This window comes from Schistocerca piceifrons, chromosome 1, assembly GCF_021461385.2.
Source record: "Schistocerca piceifrons isolate TAMUIC-IGC-003096 chromosome 1, iqSchPice1.1, whole genome shotgun sequence".
In the NCBI taxonomy this organism is placed as follows: domain Eukaryota; kingdom Metazoa; phylum Arthropoda; class Insecta; order Orthoptera; family Acrididae; genus Schistocerca; species Schistocerca piceifrons.
This window is the reverse complement of record NC_060138.1, coordinates 1162098336-1162112220: the sequence shown is the minus strand read 5'-3', so window position 1 is coordinate 1162112220 and position 13885 is coordinate 1162098336.

Sequence of the window (13885 nt, the reverse complement as noted above, 5' to 3'; positions counted from 1 at the left end):
GTGTGGCGGCGACAGAGTCAGGAATTCTATTTCACCCTTCTCCGGGAATGTACTATAATGCCGTATTCGGCAGAGCGTCAGCGATAGCGATTCGTGCCAAGGCACAGCTCACGTCCCTTTCTCGCCGCCACCTTCAACGAGCTATGGTCAGGGCACGCACACACGATGGGTTAGTGAAAGAGCGTCCATCTATGTATCATGTCATAGCGGAACGACGCCACTGTCGGAGGAATCTGATTAATGTTTTTACGACTGATGATGGGCAGCGCTTTGATACCCAACGGGATATCGGGCCTTCCCACCATGCGCATTATGTTACGCAGTATTCTTTAACAACATCACCGTCCTGCCAACATTACAGCGGTCTCCAGACTCTCCTTTGGCTCGGTTCCCGTGGATGCGACGATGGATCTGATTGCTAACGTCACGGAGGACAAAGTCCATGACGTCGTCCAGGCAGGTTCTACGAACAGGTCGCCAGGTCCGGACGCCCTCTCACTGGAGTTTTATCGGACATTTCGTCCCTTCTGGCACCAGCGTGGGCGGAAATTGTTCAGGACCTTATGTCACCTTTCGTGCCGATTCCAGACGCTTTCCTCTATGGTTTTCTCATTCCCATTCACAAACCTCCGGGTACATCACGGATATGCGATTACCACCACTTAACGTTACTCAACAGCGATACAAAGACCTTTACCCGGCTAGTGGCTGTGCGGCTTAAACGGACACCTCGATACGTGGTTTCCCCCGATAAAACTTGTGTGGGAGGTACCAATAACATCCACACTGCCCTCTGTCGCTATCGGGACATAGTCGCTCTTGCTCACGCACGTCGTATGCCTGTACTTTTGACAGCTCTTGACTTCAACCAGGCGTTCTATCGCGTCGAACAGACTACCTGGAAGGGGTGCTCTGCAATATGGGCTACCCTGATACTACTGTCATCGTCGTACTGCGTCTCCTACGTGGAGCTACGACCCGCGTACTCTACAATCCGTCGATCTGTGCGTCAAGGCCGGGTGCTTTCTACACTGTTATAGGCATTCGCCATGGAACCGTTGCTACGGCCGGCCGAAGTGGCCGCGCGGTTCTGGGCGCTGCAGTTTGTAACCGCGAGACCGCTACGGTCGCAGGTTCGAATCCTGCCTCGGGCATGGATGTGTGTGATGTCCTTAGGTTAGTTAGGTTTAAGTAGTTCTAAGTCTAGGGGACTGATGACCTCAGAAGTTGAGTCCCATAGTGCTCAGAGCTATTTGAACCAACCGTTGCTCCGTGTCCTCCGTCAACGCCTCTCTGGGATGTCTCTCGGTGACCATGTATTCATCTGCATTGCATATGCAGACGATCTCGTCATCGTTCTTCGTAGCGGTGCTGAGGTCAAGGAGTCACTGACATGGGTTACCACTTGCGTCGAAGCTTCTGGTAGCCGCCTTAACGTCTGCAAATCGAGCGCAGTAGCTATAGGTGCGGGACTTCCTGCGGGCAGTGCGGCTCCTTTGAGCGTAGCTGATACTCTCCGATGCTGAGGACTCGATTTCGCAAATGATCTCCGGCGGACAAGTGCCCTCAACTGCAGACGTCTGCTTTGCCAACTACGAACTGGGCTCTTAGATCGGCGTTTACGAGCACTCGATCTTCTGTAACTCACACAATACGTAAATGTATATTTGGCGTCACCTATCCCCCATGTGGCAAGACACTTCCATGCTAGTGGCAATGGGTTAGTTTGTTTGCCATGGCTTGCTATTAAATATAAGATACGAAAGCCTCACCTTCCCGCGGTGCAGGGGCAGTTTAGGTCTGTATCATGTGCCTGACAGAGCGGTAGCCCTTTTCATTGGCTCTCCCACGACGTTGTGGCGCCGTAGTCCTACGTGCCTTACCAACCTATTGCTAGAGGCCCTTGCACCACGTACTCCCGCAGCACCTACCCAACTCTCGGAATTCACGCCACCCTTCTTTTATTTGCGTCACTTTTTCCTTGAACTGAGCTACGTCCGTACTGCGATACTGCTGGCGAAATTGACATTCAAGAAGGCAGCAGCACAGGTCACCCAACGTGGTTGAAGGGAAGCTTCTCCACGTCGACTGGCGTGCCGTTTGGCGATCGGCGTGCATTCCTCACCTTGACACTGACGTCCAGTCTTCATGGTACTTTACTGTCAATGAGAAGCAAGTATTCCGGTCACGCCTTCACAGGATTCACCTCGCACACACCCCGTTGTGAGTCGACTGTGATGTCAAGGGCACAGACGAGCACCACCTGGTGTGCAGATCGGCGAGAAGTGTCTGGTTCTTGGTGCGACAGATGGTATCTCCTCATCAGATACCGACTCAACTGATCCTCTTTCATACACACACACATTAACGCTTGTTCCATACATTACGAATACGACACCTCGTAATGATGTGGAACGTGACACTATAACAGAAATTTTCTTTATATAAAATAATTAATTAATTATTTTTACAGTTACTAATTCATATCTAAGAATTCATCTAATGAGTAAAAGGAGTCGTCATTCAGAAATTCTTTTAATTTACTTTTAAAAGTTGGTTGGCTATCTATTAGATTTTTAATACTATTTGGCAAATGGCCAAAGATTTTTGTGGCAGAATAGTTCACTCCTTTCTGTGCCAAAGTGAGATTTAATCCAGAACAGTGAATATTATCCTTTCTTCTAGCGTTTCAGCTATGCACTTCGCTGTTGGTTTTGAATTGGGATGGATTATTAATGACAAATTTCGTAAGTGAATATATGTATTGCGAAGGTACTGTGAATATCCCAAGTTCCTTAAATAAATGTCTCCAAGGTGATCTTGGCTGGGCTCCCGCTATTATTCTGATTACACGCTTTTCTTTAATGAATACTTTCTCTCTTAATGACGAATTGCCCCAAAATATGATGCCATATGAAAGCAGTGAATGAAAATAGGCATTGTAAAGGCTAATTTACTGATACGTTTATCACCTAAATTTGCAATAACCCTAATGGCATAAGTAGCAGATCATCGATGTGTTTCTTCCAATGCAATTTCTCATCAATGCAAGCACCCAGAAATTTTGAGTATTGTGCCTTAGCAACAGACTTACGTTCATATTCCATATTCATCAATGGTGTTATGCCATAAACTGTACAGAATTGTATAAACTGTGTTTTCTCAAAATTTAGTGAAAGACCATTTGCAGAGAACCACTTAAAAATTTTCTGAAAGAGATTATTTACAATTTCCTCAGCTGATTCTTGCTTCTGGGGTGTGATTATTTATATCATCAGCAAAAAGAGCTAGTTCTGCATCTTCATGAATATAGAGTGGCAAGTCATTAATATATATTAGAGAATAATGAAGTACCCAAGACTGAACACTGTGGTACACCATTCTTGATAGCCTCCCAGTTAGACGACTTTGCTGGTTTTTGCAGACTATCTGTACTGTTAATTTCAACCTTCTGCATTCTTCCAGTTAAATATGAATTAAACCATTTGTGCACTATCCCACTCATACGACAATACTTATCCAGAAGAATTTCATGATTCACACAATCAAAGCCTTTGTGAGATCACAAAATATCCCAATGGGTGATGTTCAGTTATTTAATGTATTTAATATTTGATCACTGGAAGCATATATAGCATTTGATGGTGAAAATCCTTCCTGAAAACCAAACTGACATTTTGTTAGTACTTTATTTTTACAGACATGTGATGCTACTCTTGAATACATTACTTTTTCATGAATTTTGGCTAAAGCTGTCAGAAGTGAGATTGGCCAGTAGTTTTTAGCATCAGATCTATCCACTTTCTTATGCAATGGTTTAACAATAGCATATTTCAGTCTATCTGGAAAAATGCACTGTTTCAGTGAGCTACTACATATGTGCTTGAGAATCCTAATTATTTGTCGGGAATAATCTTTTAGTACTGTGTTGTAAATGCCATCAATTCCATGTGATCTTTTAATTTTGAGTGAATTTATTATTTTCCCAATTTCAGTAGGAGAGGTGCAACGAATTTCAACTTTATCAAATTGTATAGGTACTGCCTCTTCCATATACTGTCTTGCATTTTCTAATGAATAGCTAGTCCTATTTTCTCTGTAACATTTAAAAATGATTACCCAGTATTAAAAATGTTTTCTACTTCTGACTTCTTGTTAACAAACTTCTCATTGTGTTTGACAGAGATACAGTCTTCCTGTGCTCTCGGATGCCCTGTTTCCCTTTTCACAGTATTCCAAATTGTTTTAATTTTATTATCAGATATGCTAATCTCTGACATAATGCATATACTTCTGGACTATTTAATAACTTTTCTTAACACAGTGCAGTAGTTTTTATAATGTTTCAGTGTTTTGGGATTATTACTCCTCCTAGCTATAAGATACATTTCCCTTTTCTGTTTAGAAGATATTTTTATCCCTGTAGTAAGCCGTGGCTTCCTACAATTATATTTCACGGTTTTCTTAGGGAAACCGTTTTCAAATATACTCACAATGGTACCATGAAATAGGTTAAATTTTAAATTAGCATCATGTTCCTTGTACTCCTCATCCCAGTCTAACTGTTGCAAGTTTTCCCTAAAATTTTGAATTGTTAAATCATTAATAGAACGCACTGTTTTGGATGACTGTTTTGCATTACTGTATGGAGCTATATCATATACTGTAACTAGCTGGGCATCATGATCAGACAGACCATTCTTAACAGGAAAAGTTTTCATTTGATTAAATTTATCTTGGTCTATGAAAACGTTATCTATCTGTGTGCTGCTTTCCTGTACCACATGAGTAGAAAAATCAATTCCTGATGTCATATTGAAAGAACCAAGTAATACTCCAAGATCAAGCTTTATATAAGACTCTTTCAGAAAATCTACATTGAAATCCCCACAAACAATAACTTACTTTCCTTTGACAGGTAGCACAACAAAGAATCCACGTTTTTCAAAAGCAGTTGAAAATTTCTCAATGGGGACCTATACACGGCTACAAGCAGTGTAATTGATGTGGTGACACGTAAGAAACAGAAAAGTGAAAAGGTACTCTGCTGAACATAAGCATAAAACTTATAATACTTTGCAACTCACGTAATTATGCCATGTAATAACTTATATATCGTCTGTTGTAGAAGAAGAAAAACACAATTACGGTAAAATATTGCTGAAATTAGTTGACGAATAAAGCTTTTTCATCAACGTCGACCCACAAATTCAACTTTACACTCTGCAAACATGAATCAGTCGGAAGAGCTTTGGTGCACAATGAGAACGTATTTCTTCAAAATCACTGGCAAGCAGTCCAGAATTGAAGGAAATATCCTTACGCAAGATACTAAACTAAACATTTTTGTATTTCACTCGATCTGTGAGATGTTCACCAAAGTCAGAACCAATATTGTGTGCCGCGTTCAAAGCTAACTATTAAACAATGGGGCACAACAGCTTTTGCGCGCGTTGGTAAGGCAAAATAAATCAGGGTTGTGGGGGATGGCGTTGACAGACCACTTGCAAACTTCAGACGATGGTGTTGTGGAGAAGTGGCGAGTGGGACGGCGAAGTACGTACAGTATATGAAATTACGTGACATGCAGAATGGAATCGCCACAAACTTCATGCGTAAACACGAGAAAGAAAGAAAAATAGTCCTGCCCTCACTGTTCCGCCACGTCCTTCAGGCAAACATGCAACAAACTTTTCTCTCCCTGCGGGTCACGAACTTCTGTTTCCCGGTGTGCCAACTTTCAGTCGATAGAAAGCGAACTTGAGCAAGCTGCCGATCGTAGGGTCAAGTCACTGCCTCTTCCTTCAGTCCTGTGTGCGTCCCTGACATTCAAATTGTTTTACAAAATTCACAGGTGAGATTCCTTATTACATTTTCGATGAGTTAAGCACTGTTTTGATTAGTTATTTGATCTGTTGCAAGCTTTAAAAATCGTTTGAACGTTTCTTTGGTTGAAAAGAAGTGTAACGACTCATTTTACAGGATGTGTGTACATTATTAGTATTAACAATAATGCACACATTTTTTAGTCCTACTCATGCAAATACACACGAAAATAGGTTTTTACTATCAGTTTTAAATAGACATTCGTCATCCACTGAAAAGAAGTTGATGAGATGTAATTGTTTTAAGTTACATTTAGAACTTACTTTGCTGCCTATCACACATTATATGTTATTGGAAAAATCATAAAAAAAATAAAAACCACTGGAGTTTATACCTTTCGAAGGCAAAATACCATCTTCTGAATTAGAGGCTTAACCTTAAAATACGTAAATTATAGTGTTTTCTACACTGCAAATAGGTGGTTGAGCAGACATATTATCATTTACGTTTTTCTGGAACACGGCTGACGCTTTAAGACACACGCGAAGTATCTTGTCAAAGCCTACTTACAAAGTTCCAAGAACCAATATTAAGTGAAGAATGAGGGAATATACTAGAGGCTCCTACGCTTCGCTTCAGTAACTAGGGAGAAGGCCAATCAGACTAATTTCATCGCACAGAGGCGTTTAAGCGGTCATTCATACAGTGCTCCCTAATTAAATTTAACGTTAAGGGTTGGGTTGTTTGGGGAAGCAGACCAGACAGCGAGGTCATCGGTCTCATCGGATTAGGGAAGGACGGGGAAGGAAGTCGGCCGTGCCCTTTGAAAGGAACCATCCACTAACGTTAAGGAATCGTAACACCTGGTACAGTGAAAAGTTTCCTCTACGATGCACTTCACGGTGGCTTGCAGACTGTAGCTCGATATGTTGTAGATAGAAGCCTCAAACAATGTTGACGGATATGAATAATGCTAGAGGACAATGGCGTAGGCTGGTTTTCTTAAAGCCACAAAATAATATGAGCTAACTGCCTTGACGCAGTGGCAGAACCGGTTCCAGTCAGGTCACCGAAGTTAAGCGCAGTTGGGCTGGTCCGTCACTTGGATGGGTGACCGTCCGGGTCTGCCGAACGTGGCTGGGGTGGCCGAGCGGCTCTAGGCGCTACAGTCTGGGACCACACGACCGCTACGGTTGCAGGTTCGAGTCCTGCCTCGGGCATGGATGTGTGTGATGTCCTTAGGTTAGTTAGGTTTAAGTAGTTCTAAGTTCTAGGGGATTGATGACCTCATAAGTTAAGTCCCATAGTGCTCAGAGCCACCTGAGCCATTTTTTTCTGCCGAGCGCTTCAGATACCTGTCTAAACACCACAGAAAATACATGTTGACTTTTAGGTGAGACAACGAGTACTGTATATGGGAAGAAATAAAATGGTGTTTATCGTTGGAATGTGTGTTCACATTATGTTAACAGTAATTATGAGTGATGCGCGATGTCTTTCTTTTGGCGTCTGTCACTGGAGATCGACTATGACTATCTCTACGGCGCTCTCTTGCTTGCTAGAAGGCGGCACAATGATGCGTTCTTCTCTTACGGCTAAACTCTTGTCTGCCTTCCTGTCAAATTTTATCGTCCTATGTAATTAAGCCATCTCCTCCTGCACTCACTACGACCTTAATTAATACTGGATGTCAAAGTTAAGAAGAAAAGGAGATTTGACTTTGAAGTACCGTGACGACAGCATCGTTGGAGATGGAGCACAATCTTATGGACCGCGCAGACACAATTAGACTAATTTCAGCAAGCACATACGCATGTAAGCATTCTTGCCAAGAACCATTAGGGAGTATAACGGGAAGATATCCTAATATGTGGTAGGTCTACGAAGCTAAGTATCCACTGCCACGCACTACACGCTGTTTCGAGGAGTTTGTAAGCAGATATACAGGGGATGGACCAAAATAGGGAACTGGACCAATATAGGGAAACACCGCGATGAATGCATACTTGAATATAAATGGAGATACTAGCCAAGCTTGTAGGTTTCCCTGCTGTAACACCACGAAATGCAGCTGTACAACGCCCTCAATACGTTGCAACTGTCAGTCTTGGTCAGAACAGTGTCCTGTGAACGTGTAAGAGCGTCACGTCGAAGCTAAGTGAATTAGAACGTGGGCAAATTGTTGGTGCCAGTATGATGGGAGCTTCAGTTACCAACGGAGCGGAAGTGTTTGGTGTTTCAAGAGGCACCTTCTCTGAGATTGGCTCTGGCTCTGAGCACTATGGAACTTAACTTCTGAGGTCATCAGTACCCTAGAACTTAGAACTACTTAAACCTAACTAACCTAAAGACATCACACACATCCATGCCCGAGGCAGGATTCGAACCTGCGACCGTAGCGGTCGCACGGTTCCAGACTGTAGCGCCTAGAACCGCTCGGCCACACCGGCCATCTAAGATTGGCAACTTCTTGTAAATGCTCAGTGCTGTAAAACTGGGCGCTTCACAAAACGCAAAACTGTAGTATCCTGTGACTATAATATATCAGTCACATGTTGAATAAGTCTACTCATGAAAGTATCTGCGTGTAAAAAATTGTAGATACATGAAACGGAACGATCACATGGGCTTAGCCGTCAGAAGAGGTGGTGCCAGACATCGATTCATTGGTAGAATCCTGGAAAAAATGCAGTCATGTTGAAAAGGATACAGTTTGCAAAATCTAGTATGATCCATCCTAGAATATAACTCAAGAGTGTATGACCCATACCACGTAAGTCTGAGGGATATTGAACGTACGCAAAGACCAGCAACATGAATGACTACTTTTTTTTTTTAATTTCATCCATAACGGATACAAGGAATTGTGAAACACATCATCCGCTAACTCACAACTTGGACGAAAGCTTGTGTGAAGTGATAGAGGCCGACCGTCATTGTAGAGGACTGTGACGCAAAATAAGACTAAGACAGCTGAAAAGGTCATTGCAGACCTGAATGTCGCACTTGCGACTCCGTCGGTACTAAAACTACACTAAGAGAGCTCCATAAGCTCGGTATTGCACGGCCGAAGCTGTAAAACCCGAACTATGGAGCAATGGAAGAAAGTCATTTCGCAGTATTTTACGAGCCCCATGGCTGCTCTGGAAGGTAGAATAGCTACCAAGGATTATGTGACCATTTTGGCAGATGAGGTACATCCCATGATACAATGTTCCTAAAACACCCACGGCCTCTGTTCACAAACCTGGTATCGAATGACTGGTATTTCGAGCACGAGGTTGAATTGCCCCATTTTGCCTGGCCACCACAGACCCTATATCTCAATATTGGTGAGCGTGTGTTGCCTGCCTCGGAGAGAAGGGTTCGTGACACTACCCACCTCCTTCATCTTTACCTGAACTTGCCACTTGAAACGCCCGCTAAATCACGCAGCGCTAATAGGTAATTAGGATTGTGGAAAGGGCCAAGGGAGTTGCGGTCGGATTCATTTCACAATTTTAATTTATTATCATTATCACTGATATAGTTTTGAAGGAATTAAATGTGGTTCGCAGCTGAAGGCCTCCAAACAGGTGTTTTAGAATAAGTTCAACTTTGAAAAGACATGAGACTCAGTTAAATTTACGAATATTATAAATCGTACACATGTATGAGATCATCATGTGGAGCGGCTGAAGGCCACCGGTTTAAATCTTCAAAATTCAAAATATACTATGATGATTACTGAAGGCAGAAGGCCACAGTGTTTTAAGATGCTAGCAGGGCTGATGGCTCACAAGGTGCACAGAAAGAGAAAAACAAACGCAATAAGATGGATGATGGGCGCACGGTTAAATCCTGCAAATTAAGGAATTATATATTGCAACAATCGGTAAAACAATACATTAAGTTTAAAAATTTCCTTTTGCGACACCAACGGCGGAAGACTCACAATAACTTATACAACCTTTCAGAGGAAATTACAATAACCTTTCAAGAGCAGAAGGCGATAAAGTTTCGACTTTAAGGAAACTCTGAGGACATGTTTCCAGGTCTGAAGGCCCACAACTAACCTTGCCAAATTAAAAATATAAAATACAGTTAAATGACAATAACATTAACGCTGCCAAAAGGATAATTAAGAGAACGGCACTGGAGTCTCCAGTGGATTGGTCTGCCCTCAGTCTCAACTAAGTAGGAGAGACAGGTCGTGAGTCCAACTACACTTAATTCGTGCGAACCCAACCAAGGGATAGTCGCGGACCGACCGACCAACCGCTTGCTGGCCACGACGGAGTACACGAGAATTCAAGGCCCCCAAGAAAAATTACAAGTTTCACTGTCCCCAAACAAACGCATATGTGAACTGAGCTGCCAAAACTGCACACCATGTTGCGCAGTAACAACACGCGAGGAAACGACACTGCCTAAAAACTACGTTAGCGGTCAGGGTACGTAACCAGAACACTAACGGTCTCAGGGCAGAAAATTCAGCTGGTGCACTTAACTATGGATAAATTAATTTAATCAATTCCATCTGACGGCGGCTATCTCGAACACTTCACTCGTTGTTGCCCACAGGAAAACACACACAACAGCAACGCCGATGACTGTCAGGCAAAATAGCAACCCAGTAACGCCAGTAATTCAAATCAACGTGGTGAGATGGAAATACGTTAAAACAGGGTGTAAAATACCAGATGGTGGGACGGCGAGCCATGCACGGCTCACCACTATTTGCAATAAGAGTGGTATAAGGTTCTCTTGAAAACCATACAGGATCTTTATATTTGTCTGTTCGGAGATGACTGGGAGCTGTCTTTAATGCCAACGGTTTTCCGTCACCGTATTAGCCCTGCGTAATGTGTTGTGCTGCTGGTGTTTCCATACTTTTCTCCGACGCCTGTAGATACAGATTTAGACTGCATTATGCCGCATCAGTAGAGGCGTGTTGTATGAGAATATACTACTACGTTGCTTCTGACACCTGTCGGTTGTTCGAAGTGTGAGAAATAGCTGACGGTCTTCCTCTAGGTTGTACCGAATAAGATACGGTGGACGTTTGTACGAAATATAGCACCTTTTGCGAACAAGTATTATTTGAGCGGATATATCACTGAAAGCGCTATCAACAAATTTCCGCCACAGTGCGTTGCTGCAGAATATCTGTAACGCAGCGCAACACCGATGCGGGTGTATAAGCACCGAAATGTAGGTAAGAGTTTAGTGCAACCTGCGAACAGTAACTTTGTCATTACCCCTAACACTTACGAGCTTTTTCATACTGGGTAAAAATCTATTAAAACGCAATTCAGTTTCCCACCTTGGCCATATTACGATTACATTCATTCATGTAACACGTTCAGTTATTGCGGCGACATGCCATTTTCAAGTGCCATTGCTATAGCAGTGTTATTCAGATCGCTAAAGCTTATGGAACGATGCTCTCGTTAGTGTAGAGCGACAATAGTTACATAGTGTGAACAAAAATTGGTGCAGTCGGATCCTAAAGCGCGGATCTTACACACGAACAGTATCAATACGACTACCATGCATCCCACGTGTATTTTCGATAGATAATAGACGTCGAACAAATGATATTTGGCAACACTGTAATGACATGTGGAGTAGGTAGGGTTCTGATGTTAGATTCCGGGTCTAGATGTAACTATTTCTTTTTAATTTGTAATTTTGATATGCCAAACGATGAGGTAGTACATAAACTGTTTCATAAACGACACAAATCCTACAGCTACAGCTTTTGATTTTTAACACAATTATTCTTTAAATACAACGGAAATAATACTAAAGAGTAATAATTAGTTCAAAATGATTTCAAAGTGAAAAATCGGGGAGTTGCAAAGATATTTAATTTCAATAACGCGTTTCGCCCTTTTGGAGCGTCATCAGTGGCTGCAAAACAAGGAAACAGCCCATATCAACAAACAGACAGAGGGCATGGTCTGTCTTGTACGACTACGCGAATAAATAAACTAAAATGTAAATTATAGCTTACACAAAAGTAACTGAATGTAAAACCCATCTGTCATAGAGCCATACAGAATAAGAGGTGCGTCTAATTAAAAGAAAGAAATTAAGCCAATAAGACGCCCCGTGTATGAAATAGACGGAAATATTTCAGGAAAGTTTCAAAAAACCGCATTTTACCTTAAGCACACCTGTGAACATCGCCATAGCAGCACAGCGTAAGATTATGTTTCAAAAAATACCACCGCGGCATCAGCTGTGGACCGTGCAACAAGTCCGTTTAGGGCTCACACAAATATGACTATGACAGTCTAGAAACTCACAGCACTGGTAAAGCAAAACTTAATCATTTGGCGCGCAAAGACGCGTAAGTGAATGTGAAACTAAATTTAACTAATTGATTAACGTGCATGTATGCAAAACATAAAAAGTTTGTAAAGTAATAGAAGCATACAAATTGTGTAAAACCAAAGATACTAAGATACTAAGATGCCCTTATACGAGCAAAAGAAAAGGCAAAGTGTTGGTAGAATGATATATAGCGATGAAGTATCTCATAAAGGTCCTATAATGAGCAGTAAATTAGCTAAAATTTAAAGTTCATGTCAAGCATTTGCATTCAATAACCAACAAATCTAAACATCAAGGCGTCAGAATTAGTAGTTTCAAAAAGGAAGTCCTATCCTTCATCCTGAATCTGCTTACTATATTCATCTATTTGTCCCCCGTCCCCCCTCTACGATTTTTAACCCCCCCCCCCTCGCACTTCACTCCAATGCTGAATTGGTGATCCTTTGATGTCCAAGAATGTATTCTATTAACCAAGCTCTTCTTCCAGTCATCTTGTGCTACAAATGACTCCCCCACCCCCTCCCCCAATTCTACTCAGTATCTGCTCATTAGTAGCTTGATCGACCTAACTAATCTTCAGCATTTTTCTGTAGCACCACATTTCAAAGGCTACTATTCTCTTGTCTAAATAGTTCGTTTTCCATCTTTTACTTCCTTACGTGGCTGCACTCCATACAAATACTTTCAGAACAGACTTTCTGGCACTTAAACCTATATTCGACGTCAACAAATTGCTCGTCTTTCCTTGCGATTGCCAGTCTACGTATTATATACTCTCCATTTCGGCCATCTTCAGTTACTCTGCTACCCACATAGCAAACCTTATCTGCTTCTTATAATGTCATGTTTCGCACTCTAATTCCCTCAGTATCACCTGATTTCATGTTACTACATTCCATTATCCTTGTTTTCCTTTTGTCGATTTCGTCTTATATCCTCCTTTCGAGATCTGTCCATTCCGTTCAACTCTTCCAAGTCCTTTGCTGTCTCTGACAGAATTACAGTCTCATTGCAAACTTCAAAGTTTTTGTTTCTTCTCCCTAAACCTGAATTGCTACTCCAATTTTTTTCTTTGGTTACCTTTACTGCTTGCTCTACGTACAGATTGAATAACATCAGGGATAGGCTACAATCTTGCAATCTTGTCTCACTCCCTTCTTAACTATTGCTTTCATTTCATGCGCCTAGATTCATATAACTGCCGTCTGGTTTCTGTACAAGTTGTAGATAGACTTTCGCTTCCCGCATTTCAAAAAGAATATTCCAGTCAAGGAGCAGATGGACAAAGGGTGAAGGAGCTGGTAGAGAGAGAGAGATGGACTAATAGAAGATTGGCATAAAAACAAACCCGGGTACTCAGCTAGTCTAGAATAATCGTATTTGTTTGCTAATCGAATAGCGTCAATAAAATAGCCCATCGCCGCCGTCTGGATATTCTGCATAACTAATGCTCTCGTTCACTGGATGTTTTTAACATGAACTTCTGTGCTAGATAACGCCGTCGTATGTGTTGAAACAAATGGTTCAAATGGCTCTGAGCACTATGGGACTCAACTGCTGAGGTCATTAGTCCCCTAGAACTTAGAACTAGTTAAACCTCACTAACCTAAGGACATCACAAACATCCATGCCCGAGGCAGGATTCGAACCTGCGACCGTAGCGGTCTTGCGGTTCCAGACTGCAACGCCTTTAACCGCACAGCCACTTCGACCGGCTGTGTTGAAACAATAATAGCTA